Below are 13736 nucleotides of genomic sequence, written 5' to 3' on the forward strand. Positions count from 1 at the left end.
AGAGAGAGAGAGAGAGAGAGAGAGAGAGAGAGAGAGAGAGAGAGGAGGGGGGGGGGTCATAATTAGAAATTATGCCTTGGTGAGAGAAACGATCGCGGGGACAGGCTTGTTCAATTTTTCCAACAGGAGAACTTGGTTATAACAAATAACTTCTATGAGTGACCGTACCAGAATGGAGATTGTACACCTGGAAATCAAATGCTGCAACCAAGGCAAGGATTGTGAGGAATGAGACTGATTACATTTTGATGAAAAAAAAAAAGAGATTCAGAAACTGAATTAAGGCAGTGAGGTACTGATGTTTCATTGTATCATAATTCAGTGGTCGCTAAAATTCAGCTAAAATCAAAAGTTAGTCAATCCTAAACTTGATACTGCAAAACTCCAACATGCAAATATTAGGAGAACAGTACAGACAGACCTAAGTGAAAAGCTATTCAACCAGACTGAATTGCTACAGGACAAACCAGTTGGAGCTGATTCAAAATAACTGATGATGATAATGCTTTTTGTTTTAAGGGGGCCTAACATCTAGGTCATCGGCTCCTGATGGCACGAAATGAGACGAAATGTAAGGACAATTAAAAATCCATAGTCCTCCACTGACCAGAATTCAAAACGTGAGGACGAAGAATGAATGGATGGATATGAAGTTAAAATAATCAGTGAACCTGACCCGCAATGTCTCACATTCCCAGAAATTAGCGTTAAAGAATAGTATTACTGACCAAGGGACTGCTTCTAAAGCACCAATACTGAATCGATGATGTTTGTAGTCTAAACGGGTCCAAAATCCAGGTCATCGGCCCCTAATAATGGTACTTATTGCCAGGAAAGTAGAACCATGGTATTTGTCATGTTGCGGTACTAATCAAAAGTAGCGTAGACTCGCGGTATTCCACACATTATGGTACTACTCACAGGTAATGTAATGCACACATGTAACACAGACCTATGGTGTTGCGCACGTTGTGTCGCTATTTACAGGCAGCGCAAACCTATACAGGCAACACAAACCTACGGTGTTCTTCACGTAAGTGGACTAACCACAGGGACTCACACTATCCCGTGGTGTTCCTCACATAGTGGGTACTAATCATAGGCAAGGCAGAACCATGGTGTCGCTCATATAGTGGTACGAATGACAGGTACTGTAAAATGCATCCTGAGCACACACTGTCGCTACTAATCACAAACCTATTGTGTACCTAACAGTGATACTACGCGCAAGTAAAATCAACCCATGGTGTTCCCTGCGTGGTGGTACTAATTACAAGTAGTATCATGGTTCTAATTTGATCATCCCTTGGTCGCCTCTTATGACAGGCAGGGGATACCATGGGTGTATCCTTCGTCTGTGTCCCCCACCCACAGGGGGTTGTGTGTTTGGTCCGCGAGAAGTATTTTATTTCCCTCAAGTCCACCAGCAAGCCGGTTAGAACCCCCCTATTCGCCACCTGGGACGCGCCACATGGGAGTATCACCTCTCCCCCTGCTACGCCAGCGTAGTAGATTCGTGGATTCAAAATAACTGTACTGGATATACGAAATAGTCATCTGATACAAGGCAAGCGCATTAGAAAAAAACACATGGATAACTGACGAAATCCTTGATATGATGGACCAACAGAGGCTGATAAAAAAAGAAGTGGGAAAAGTATAAAGAACTCCAGACCAAAATCTGCCAAATGATTAGAACAAAAATTAAATGCCTGAGTAATCAACGTAAGGTCATTGAAGAACGCGAATTGAAACATGACACATGCAACATGCACAAAAAGTGTTAAAGAAGTTGCTGAGTTACATACCAGGAGGACAAATGGACTCGTATAACAATCAAGGGAAGGTCAATATCGAACATGGAAAAAAAAAAAGCTGGAAAGTCCATGCGAATGATCTTTTTCCCTGATAATAGGGGGCCATGTCCTTCTGTTTGTGATACAGATGAAGGACCAACAATAACTACTCACCAGGAAGTAGAATATGCATTCAAGAACTGCAAAAAACAGAAAAGTGCCTGGAACTGATGGTATACGTATAGAAATATTAAAAATTCTTGAAGATCAATCACTGGATATCCTGATACAGCTATTCAATATAGTATACACCAATGGATCAATCACTTCTGACTGGATGACATCAACTTTCATCCATATTCCAAAGAAAATCATGGCTACATCTCACGGAGATAACAGAATCATAAGCCTAATGAGCCATGTTCTCAAAATCTTCTTAAAAATGATACATGCAAGAATATACAGCAAATGTGTATCATACATAGGTAGCACGCAATCTGGATTCCGTAATGGATTTGGTACCAGAGAGGCATTGCTGGGGACGCGGATTTTGGTACAAAGATGCATAGATATGTTTGTGGATGTACTGTATATGCTTTTTTTTATCAACTATGGTAAAGCTTTCGACCATGTGAAACATGAAACATTTACTGCATATCCTACATGATATTGGCATGGAAGGTAGAAATATCTGATTTATTGCCAACCTGTATAGGAATCAGACCACATCAGTTAAAGTTGATAACACACTCACCTTTGCTATTGAAATAAAGAAAGGAGTGAGGGAAAGTTGTGTTCTATCTCACTCCTCTTCAATATCTACTCTGAAAGGGTATTTTCTGAAGCATTGGAAGGAAAACAGGCAACAGCATTGTTAATGGGATCACAATAATAACCTGTGATACGTAGATCAGGGGTACAGAAATTTTCTCTGAATTAATTGAGTACCCAGCCCAAAATTTTAGGCGCCAGCATGAAACCCACCAACCTGATACCTATAAATAATCAAGTTGCGCTACTTAGCGTTGACCTTGGTATATATATGTATAGGAGTTGTGAAGAATTATGCCAAATTAACCTGTTCTGATAGGTCATCACAATCAGGTTTCTTATTGCATCCCATGTTCAAAGGCTAGCACAATATTAAACACCCACACAAATACAAGACTTATAACTGACAGGCCTAAGCCCTGTGTTTATTAAAACTTGAATAATAACAAAGGACACGCATAGAACCACCAAAATTTAAACACAGTACCACAGATTCTTTGACTACATGTGACTGTGAAGTAATTAGGTCTCAATTTTTCCACCAAAGGCTCTGCTGCTGTAACAGGTCGACTATCCACTCTCGTTCTTGGATATACATACATCAATGGTAATGTGCAGAGAAAAATATGTATATTGTCTTTGGACTCGTAGTTATTTAGTTTTGAGAAGATCATGGCGTAGTTTTAAGCTAATTCAGTGACGTCATGTTATATGTCACAGGGCTTTTGTTGCATACTGATGGGTAGTAGAAGAAAGAAAGTATGAAAAAACTGAAAAAAGATTTTTTCCAGGGGCCGAAACTTAAATACCAGTAGAAAAAACACAGTCGCAACGGCAACAAGGCGCTCAGGATTTCTACACCCCTGATGTAGACGATACTGTTCTGCATGCAACAAGTGCTAAAGATTTGCAGATATTACTAAACTGTATGGTCAAACACAGTTCTGCAGGTCTGCGTTTGAACATAAAAAAGACCTAAGAAATGGTCATAAGCCAACGTGTAAAACAACCTGTTAACTTAACAGTAGCTAGCATATCTCTGGAGCAAGTCTAAGGCTATAAGTATCTCGACAGTGTACTTGATCACAGGTAGAACAATGCTGTTGAAATTAGATTGCAGATTAAACAGGCAAGGACTGCATTCAAGAGAATGAGCAAACTTCTCTGTAACAAGGGCTTTAAGATCTCCATCTCTGTTTACTTCAGTGTTATGTACTTTCTGACTTACTTTATGGTGCTGAGACTTGGATCCTAACACAGAACACCACCAAAAACCTTTGATCCTTTGAGATATCGTGCCACTGACGCCTGCTCGGAAAGAATATCATGGGTTGAAAGAATATGTAACACTGAAGTACTCCAACACCTGAACAAAGAAACTTGAGTACTTTGGCCATATTAAAAATGTTAAATATAGACTCCTTCAGCTTATCTTACAAGGTAAAATTGAAGGAAGGAGAAATAGGTGAAGGAGAATATCTTAGCTACAAAATCAATGAAAATGGTATGGTCTCAGTACACCCCACACTTTTTCCAAGTTGCTGAGAACAAGAATCAGATCGCCCTGTTGACAGCCTACTTCCTATGATAATATGGTACAAGAAGAAGTTACTTTACATGCTGGTAAATCTACCAACACCGGGCTGATGAATTATTTTTTTTTTTTTTGCTACGGGATTTACGTCGCATTGACACAGATAGGTCTTATGGCGACGATGGGATAGGAAAGGCCTAGGAGTTGGAAGAGGCCATGGCCTTAATTAAGGTACAGCCCCAGCATTTGCCTGGTGTGAAAATGGGAAACCACGGAAAACCATCTTCAGGGCTGCCGATAGTGGGATTCGAACCTACTATCTCCCGGATGCAAGCTCATAGCCGTGCGCCTCTACACGCACGGCCAACTCGCCCGGTGGCTGATGTATTTGAGCACCTTCAAATACCACTGGACTGACAAGGAAACCCCCCCATCAGTAAGTCTGCGAGATGTGATTAAGTTTGATACAACTTCAGTAGGAATGCTTTACTCAGCCGTAACAAAATTAGATGCCCAGTTGTATATTTAGCACCTGTTTAGGGGTGTCAAAATTTGCTCATTAAAGCACCACAGACAGGAGTGAGCAGCAGGAAGCAGGTAGAGGTGGGGCGGCCAGCTAGTTCATGTCTCATGCTCACACTCTTTCTCTGTTGCACACACATTACTGCCCCACCTCTATCTGCTTCCTGGCACTCACTCCTGTATACACGGTGCTTAAATGAACAAACTTTGACACCCAAAACAGGAGCTAAATATAAGACTGTCGCTGAATAACGCATTCCTACAGAAGTAAATGTACCAAATCTCAATCAGATCGGAGACTTACGATTGGAATGGTTTCCTTGTAAGCCAAGATCAAACCTGCCAAGTTGGGCTCAGAAGGCCGGCATCTGCCATATGAGCTACAACAAAAGGAAATATTTTCAGTAAATGGTCTTGCTATGTTTCTGTCTTACATGATCTGCTTTATAATGGTTCCTTGACTACATATTTGCGACAAAACATAAAACTAAATAATGCACTGTTTGTCATTTTTAGCACTGGAGAAAACAATCATGGTTTTATAGTCTTTTGTGAAATGAAAAAAGAGGTTGTTCCATCCCTAGGAGAGGATACCCAAGAAGGTATGATGTTTCACGAAGCACTGGAGATTGCAGAGCTCAAAAGGCATCAAGTTAAGGATTTCCGCAACAGGGAAAGAATTCAGTTGGCTAAGAATACTATTTACAACAAAACTACCATTGAACTATCTAGTGTTGGGTTACTAAATTAAATCTGTATGCACTGCCAAGCATGACATTTTGCTGGGGAGATGGTGAATGGACATTTTAATTTGTTTTACCAAAATGGTTTGGTTTATTTTCCTCAACATCAAGTTAACAACGTACTTAAATATATGATGATTTCATGAACCATATAATACAATATAATAGTATTATGTCCTTTGCGTCCTTTTCTCCTAACCACAGCAAAGTTCCAGGATTAGGTCCTAACTGTTTTAAGATTCAGGGGATGATTCGCAAGTACATTTTAGATTTACTCCCTACTGAAAATTGCCTACCGTTACACAGTGTCAGCTATATATGATAAATTTTAGCTATGCCAACAGAATTCATAGAGAAATTCCAACACTGCAATCCTAACTAGTCTGATATTGTATCTGCTTGGTTGGCAGCACGGTGAAACACCTGATATATCTGATATCTCGCAGGTTTTCTCACATCAAGATAATGGGCGTGACAAATTAACTATTTTTCAGTCAAAATATATTCCCTGCTACGAATGTTTATTTCTCAGTAGAAACTACGTGATTAAGAGGTTAATCAGTCTATGAAGGATGAGTCTCTCCAGGACATTGTAAAGGTAACAGAGAAATGAAATAGGCCTATAACCCTTGGGATCATTCCAATCTTTACCTTGTTTAGGGATAGCTATGACTCTAGCCTTCTACCAGACTTTCGGGATCTTGCAATCCTGGACACATTTATTTATTAATTTCAGTATCCAAAACATTGTAACAGGACCAAAGTTCTCGATCTGCTCAACTCGTATGTTGTCTAATCAAGCTGCATTTTCCAATTTACACTCATTCAGTGCTAAATCTAGTTCAGCTTGTGTAAAGGGTATAGACAGGATGTTACTCCTCTGATCATGCTGCCGTATTATTGGTTTTTTAGCGGTCTTTCTGGATTGGGTTGGTGTTCTATTTACTATTTGTTGATGAGCAAGTTGGTCTGCCTTTAAATTAGCAGCCTAGGTGTTAACATTACTGAGGTGGCATAATAACCTCCAGGCCTTCTGACTACTCATGCTTGTATCACAATTTGCCATTAATTGAATCCATTCACCTCTCTTAGCAACAGATATTGAAGAAATTAAGATTAAGTATATAATTCTCCTGTTTAATGTTCATAATAAACTGAAGTTTCCGCCGGTTCTAATTTCATGATATTACAGTATCACTTTCGTACAGTAAAGATGAGACAACAGCAGCTTGGTACGCAATCAGTTTGGTGCATATTCGTAGATCTTTGTTCAGGAAAATCCAATGAGAAAGAAATTCGAGAGCTATATAAGCAGCATGGAGTTTGCTTACTATATCCTTCTCTGAGGTACAGCACATAGGGAAGATACTACCAAGGTAGGAGTTCCGTTGTTATCAGTTTGTGGCACTAAAACAGAATTCTCGGGAACAATGGGATAGGAAATGACCACCGAGTTCGATAGCTGCAGTCGCTTAAGTGCGGTCATATCCAGTATTCGGGAGATAGTAGGTTCGATCCCCACTATCGGCAGCCCTGAAAGTGGTTTTCCATGGTTTCCCATTTTCACACCAGGCAAATGCTGGGGCTGTACCTTAATTAAGGCCACGGTCGCTTCCTTTTCACGCATAGCCCTTTCCTGTCCCATCGTCGTCGTAAGACCTGTCCGTGACGGTGCGACGAGAAAAAACTAGCAAAAAAAAAATGGCCAGGACTGGGAAGGAAACAACTATGGTTTTAATTAAGGTGAACACCCAGCATTTCAAGAGAGTGGCAATTTGGGACAAAACTTATAAAAACATAATGCCATTGGAATGACTACATTTCATAGTTTTCATGTTGATACTTATTTCACTACCTAACCACTACATTATTACAAATTACGCTAGCCTTGTTACTTGTATGTATATATGTATGTACGAATGAATGAAACAATGACGTCAAAATAATCTAGAAGCTGAATTCACAATTGAATTCTCACCGTAGCAGCAACAGTCCCTTCAAACAGCAGCTGTAGGTGGTGCCGCTGCTGCTGTTGCAGCTTACACACCCCTTTGTGAGAGTCCGGTTTCCTTCCTTGAGCTACTTTCAAGCTGCGCTCTATAAGACGCCGAGCCCATCGACTCATGGCCAATCCGAGGCACACCCGACGACCAGGGCTCAAGTTCCAGTAGCTTTATGCATCATAATAGCACCGCTTCCCTAAAATCAAAAATATGAAATCATTATCAATGTTTAAATATATCTATATATTTAACAAAAAGAATTAAACAACCTCTCCCTTAAATATTATAAAAGCAATATTTCTAATGCAAATGTCTCTCTCACATCTGGAACCCAACAGTAAGGGTAAGCAACCAAGTAAACAAATAAAGTGTACTGGCAATGTGATTTTTATCATTTCCTCTTATTCACGTAGAGCTGTGCAGGGGCAACTAGGATTCCTCTCCACTTGACTCATTCATCACCATCCTCTAATACAGGTATCTCTGGTTAACTTCATTCTTGAGGTCCATCCATCATAATCCTTTAATTTGTAACCATAATGATACAGAGACTTTACAACCTTGATGCATGGGCCCAAACAACCTTGAAGCTTGAAGAATGAATGAGTGCAGTAAACAACTCAGGAATAGTTGATATTGAATCACAATTGAGTGTCCTAATGAATAAACTCATTGATACTCAAGAAACAGATATTGGATATTCGAGCAGCTCAAAGCAGTAGCCATGGATGATGGATGAAATATTACAACTTATGGAAGAAAGATGGAAACTAAAGCAAAGGGATAAATATCAGTATGAAGGGCAGTGCAGAGAAAATGCAGGGAGGCAAAAGAACTTGGGCTGGTGGAAAGATGCACAGAAATAGAATATCTCGAAGAGAAACATGACTTCTTCAACCTCCATAAGAAAATCAAGAAATTTATAACAAAATATCACATGCCATATAAAGCTACACTGAGGGGTGCCAATAGCATAATCTTAGTATGAGCTGAAGAAAAGGTAAAGTGCTGGAAGGAGTATGTTGAGAATTCATTTAACAATGTGCGGCCAGACAACCAACACCTTGTAATGATGAATGCAATGCAGCAAGTCCTGACATAACAAAAGAGGAAGCATTGTAATCAATCAATAAAAGAGGAAGCATTGTATGCAATCAAGCTCCAAAAGAAAGGTAAAGCTGTAGATCCAGACAAGATACATGCAGAAACACTCAAACTCATCGCTCAAAGTGATGGCAGAGGTCTAAACTGCTAACGCACTATTCAACGCAGTATGTAAGGCTGGGAGAATTCCATCTGACTGGTTAAGATCAACTCTTGTTACCATTCCTAAATTTTAAAAAAGCCAGTCCATCATACTGTGAATATTATGACGTGATCAGGCTAGTTTCCCATATCATAACAATATTCCTATGTATCATCCACACTCATATATATGCAAAATGTGAATGCCAAATTGGTCATACCCAGTTTGGTTTTAAAAATAGACTGGGAACTACCGAAGCTCTTTTCTCTTTGGATGTTCTGACTAAGAGATGCCTGGATATGCATATCGATGTGTACAAATGCTTTGACTATCGAAAAGCTTTCAACTGTATCAACATCATTTAACCGCCTCCAGTTTCCCAGGTATGGTGCAAGAGCGCTCTACATTTTTCTATCTTGATTAATAAATTTCATGATGTTCCGTATTGATATCTATAGTATGTCATAGAAAGAAAGAGATCCACCTTATCAATACTAAATTTAATGTTGTTATTTAAAACAGGACCGGTTTCGACTTATTACAAGTCATCTTCAGCTGTCATTTACATACACATTAGAATACATAATCAAACAGTTGTATCTTACAAATAAACATGTCGTGTTTGATAGACATTTGGTAATATGTCTAGAAGTGAAATTCTGCTTCTTACATCTAGGTTTAAAGGATCAAGAATATTAAAAAGATATCTATCTTTAACACATTAAAAAATTTTAAAAAGTTACAACACATGATAAAATTTGTTGTTTACACCTGACCTTGAATATAGCATTGTCGTTCAAGTTTTACTAATAATAGTTCTTTAAAAGGACTTTTTATATTGCATTGTTTTTAGTCGACTAAATATGCTTAAATGTAGCCGCATGTGCTTATACAGATACTTCTTATTAGGCTTAGACTTTGTCAAAATGAGTAATGTGAATTCAAAGAAGAAATTACAATAACAAAGTGAAGTGCGTTTGAATTAATAGTGATCTAGGTAATTGTAACCTCTGTTGAATAAATCCTGCAATTATATACTATTTAAAATACATTTCATGCAAAGAAGACATTAGCACACTTCAATATATAAAAGTTGAAAGGTATAAAACAATCATATACGTTTTTTGAAATTCATATGAAGTAATGTTCTTTCCTCATGCGTATGTGTCAATTTCAAATGGAGTAATGTACTTTATATAAACTTTGTCAAATTAAGTAATGTGAGAATGAATTTTGAGATTGCGTTGAGAAATGAAATGCCCGGTAATTAAAACCTGTATTGAATGACCTCTTCAAATATATACTGTGTAAATACATTAAATTCAACATAAAACAATGGTACATTTCAATATAAGTTAAAAGGTAAGAGGCAGTCCTGCAAATTTGTAAAACTTCATATGAAGTACTGTTCTTCACGTGTACATGCCAAGTTCAAATGGGGCACTATTGGCCACTATTTGCTTAAAGTCCAATCACTATAAATTTAGATTGTCTTGTTGAATATACAGATTGAAGATGAATGTGCTGCTGGGGTTATGAAAGCTGTTGTTGTAGGTGGTTCTTTTTCGGTCTATGATACTTGTTAACTATCTGTAAAAAGTAAATGAAATCAGTTAGAGGCGCATTAGAATGTTAAAGTGTTAAACTTGTGTGTGTGTGTATTGTAGAGATTACTTACTGTCGTGAGATGATTGGGAAGTGTATCGCTTGGCGGCTTGGCGTGTACTATATCGTGAACTTGTGGTATTAGTGTCTGTTGTCGTGAGGGGAATGGAGGGGTGGGGAAGGGGAGTTGCTAACTGTGTAGAGGTGGAGTTAGTTGTGTCTTTCTCCTGCGCTGTAGATTGCGCGTGGTGTTGTTTATTGACTGTTCTCAAATAATAGTTTTTTATATAAGGGATGATTTTATTAAATAAAATATTGGTTTTTTCTGTAATTTCATTAATATTATAATTAGGGTTGGCATATTGGTCTACTGTTATATATAGTTCTTCAGTAATATTGAGTAAGGGTCCTTTGGGGTTTGTGCTTAATATTATCATATCATTATCTATATTAGTAAAGTTATGTTTGTAATCAACCATGTGTTGTCCTATTGCCGAAAAATGGTTGTGTTTTATGGCATTGACATGTTCGTTGTATCTGATAGTAAAGTTTCTGCCTGTACGTCCTATGTAGCTTGTTAGGCAATTATTGCAGCGGATACGGTAAACTCCAGAACGAAGGTATTTGTTGTTATTGTTGATAGTTTTTGTGTTATGTATGATAATGTTGTTGTTATGTGTAGTCCTGTAGGCTATTTCAAGGTTATGTTTTTTTTTTTTTTTTTTTCATTTTCATTTTCAAAAAACATAACCTTGAAATAGCCTACAGGACTACACATAACAACAACATTATCATACATAACACAAAAACTATCAACAATAACAACAAATACCTTCGTTCTGGAGTTTACCGTATCCGCTGCAATAATTGCCTAACAAGCTACATAGGACGTACAGGCAGAAACTTTACTATCAGATACAACGAACATGTCAATGCCATAAAACACAACCATTTTTCGGCAATAGGACAACACATGGTTGATTACAAACATAACTTTACTAATATAGATAATGATATGATAATATTAAGCACAAACCCCAAAGGACCCTTACTCAATATTACTGAAGAACTATATATAACAGTAGACCAATATGCCAACCCTAATTATAATATTAATGAAATTACAGAAAAAACCAATATTTTATTTAATAAAATCATCCCTTATATAAAAAACTATTATTTGAGAACAGTCAATAAACAACACCACGCGCAATCTACAGCGCAGGAGAAAGACACAACTAACTCCACCTCTACACAGTTAGCAACTCCCCTTCCCCACCCCTCCATTCCCCTCACGACAACAGACACTAATACCACAAGTTCACGATATAGTACACGCCAAGCCGCCAAGCGATACACTTCCCAATCATCTCACGACAGTAAGTAATCTCTACAATACACACACACACACACAAGTTTAACACTTTAACATTCTAATGCGCCTCTAACTGATTTCATTTACTTTTTACAGATAGTTAACAAGTATCATAGACCGAAAAAGAACCACCTACAACAACAGCTTTCATAACCCCAGCAGCACATTCATCTTCAATCTGTATATTCAACAAGACAATCTAAATTTATAGTGATTGGACTTTAAGCAAATAGTGGCCAATAGTGCCCCATTTGAACTTGGCATGTACACGTGAAGAACAGTACTTCATATGAAGTTTTACAAATTTGCAGGACTGCCTCTTACCTTTTAACTTATATTGAAATGTACCATTGTTTTATGTTGAATTTAATGTATTTACACAGTATATATTTGAAGAGGTCATTCAATACAGGTTTCAATTACCTGGCATTTCATTTCTCAACGCAATCTCAAAATTCATTCTCACATTACTTAATTTGACAAAGTTTATATAAAGTACATTACTCCATTTGAAATTGACACATACGCATGAGGAAAGAACATTACTTCATATGAATTTCAAAAAACGTATATGATTGTTTTATACCTTTCAACTTTTATATATTGAAGTGTGCTAATGTCTTCTTTGCATGAAATGTATTTTAAATAGTATATAATTGCAGGATTTATTCAACAGAGGTTACAATTACCTAGATCACTATTAATTCAAACGCACTTCACTTTGTTATTGTAATTTCTTCTTTGAATTCACATTACTCATTTTGACAAAGTCTAAGCCTAATAAGAAGTATCTGTATAAGCACATGCGGCTACATTTAAGCATATTTAGTCGACTAAAAACAATGCAATATAAAAAGTCCTTTTAAAGAACTATTATTAGTAAAACTTGAACGACAATGCTATATTCAAGGTCAGGTGTAAACAACAAATTTTATCATGTGTTGTAACTTTTTAAAATTTTTTAATGTGTTAAAGATAGATATCTTTTTAATATTCTTGATCCTTTAAACCTAGATGTAAGAAGCAGAATTTCACTTCTAGACATATTACCAAATGTCTATCAAACACGACATGTTTATTTGTAAGATACAACTGTTTGATTATGTATTCTAATGTGTATGTAAATGACAGCTGAAGATGACTTGTAATAAGTCGAAACCGGTCCTGTTTTAAATAACAACATTAAATTTAGTATTGATAAGGTGGATCTCTTTCTTTCTATGACATACTACATTTTTCTATGCAAGTACACGACTACGACTACTACTACTACTTCTTCTTTTTCAACTTTACACAATTCCGCTCCTCTTCCTTGCAGATCATATTTTACTTGAGATATCCATCATGTCCTTGGTCTGCCTAAGGTCACTTTCCCTCCAGATCTTTGTCAAACCATTTTCATGCTACCCTCTTCAGATCCACCCTCTTCAAATGACCAAACTTGCTGGGATATTAGAAAGTACTGGTATTGAGGCTGTTGATCTACATATCATCACTCAGCTCTTCTGGAACCAAACAGCAGAGGTCAAAATAGTGGGGGACACAACTAGGGACATAGCTATACAGAGACACATGCGAATGGACGTGTCTGTACTAATTTATAATATGTGTATTACAGATGGATATATATACTTTTGTGGTTCTCCTCAGACAGTGGATCATCTACTTTTCTCCTGCCCCACATTTGCAATGATCTTGTATTTTCTATACCATCGCATGATATTTTCAAGAAGCCTTGCTGTTATAAGCAATCCTTAACATTCATTCAGCACACCTTAAACAAATTGAACTCTAAATCTTTGGTTTTGAAATAAATTGCAATTTTAAACTACAGCCCTAATATACGAAGCGTGTTTTTTTAAGTAAGGTCCGTTTTTTTGTAGACAATATTAGTTCGCGTGCATATCACAACGAGCATGTGCGTTGTGTACTGGCATGCCTCGGGAACAACTGTGTTCAGTTTCAGCTCTGTAGCTAACCTATGCGGTTCTGTTCTGTGCTTTCAAAATGTTTAAGACTATCAACTCGCCCGCCGCATGTGAGATTCGGTCAGTGATGCGGTTTTTGTCAGCAAGGAACCTGTCTGCTGCAGAAATTCATCGACAGATTTGTGAAGTGTACGGTGATACTGTTATGAGTGA

At 37.6% G+C, this 13736-nt stretch overlaps 1 protein-coding gene across 1 annotated transcript in view; it reads right to left on the reverse strand.

Annotated features, from left to right (window-relative positions):
- The window catches only part of cic (Putative transcription factor capicua), a 519891-nt gene that overhangs the window by 482670 nt on the left and 23485 nt on the right, over nucleotides 1-13736 (reverse strand). Inside the window, exon 2 of the mRNA XM_067138869.2 lies at nucleotides 7345-7565. The gene's annotated coding sequence lies outside the window, so the exon portion shown is untranslated. The remainder of the gene's footprint in view (nucleotides 1-7344; nucleotides 7566-13736) is intronic.

The sequence above is a fragment of the Anabrus simplex genome, chromosome 1 (assembly GCF_040414725.1).
Source record: "Anabrus simplex isolate iqAnaSimp1 chromosome 1, ASM4041472v1, whole genome shotgun sequence".
Classification (NCBI taxonomy): Eukaryota; Metazoa; Arthropoda; class Insecta; order Orthoptera; family Tettigoniidae; genus Anabrus; species Anabrus simplex.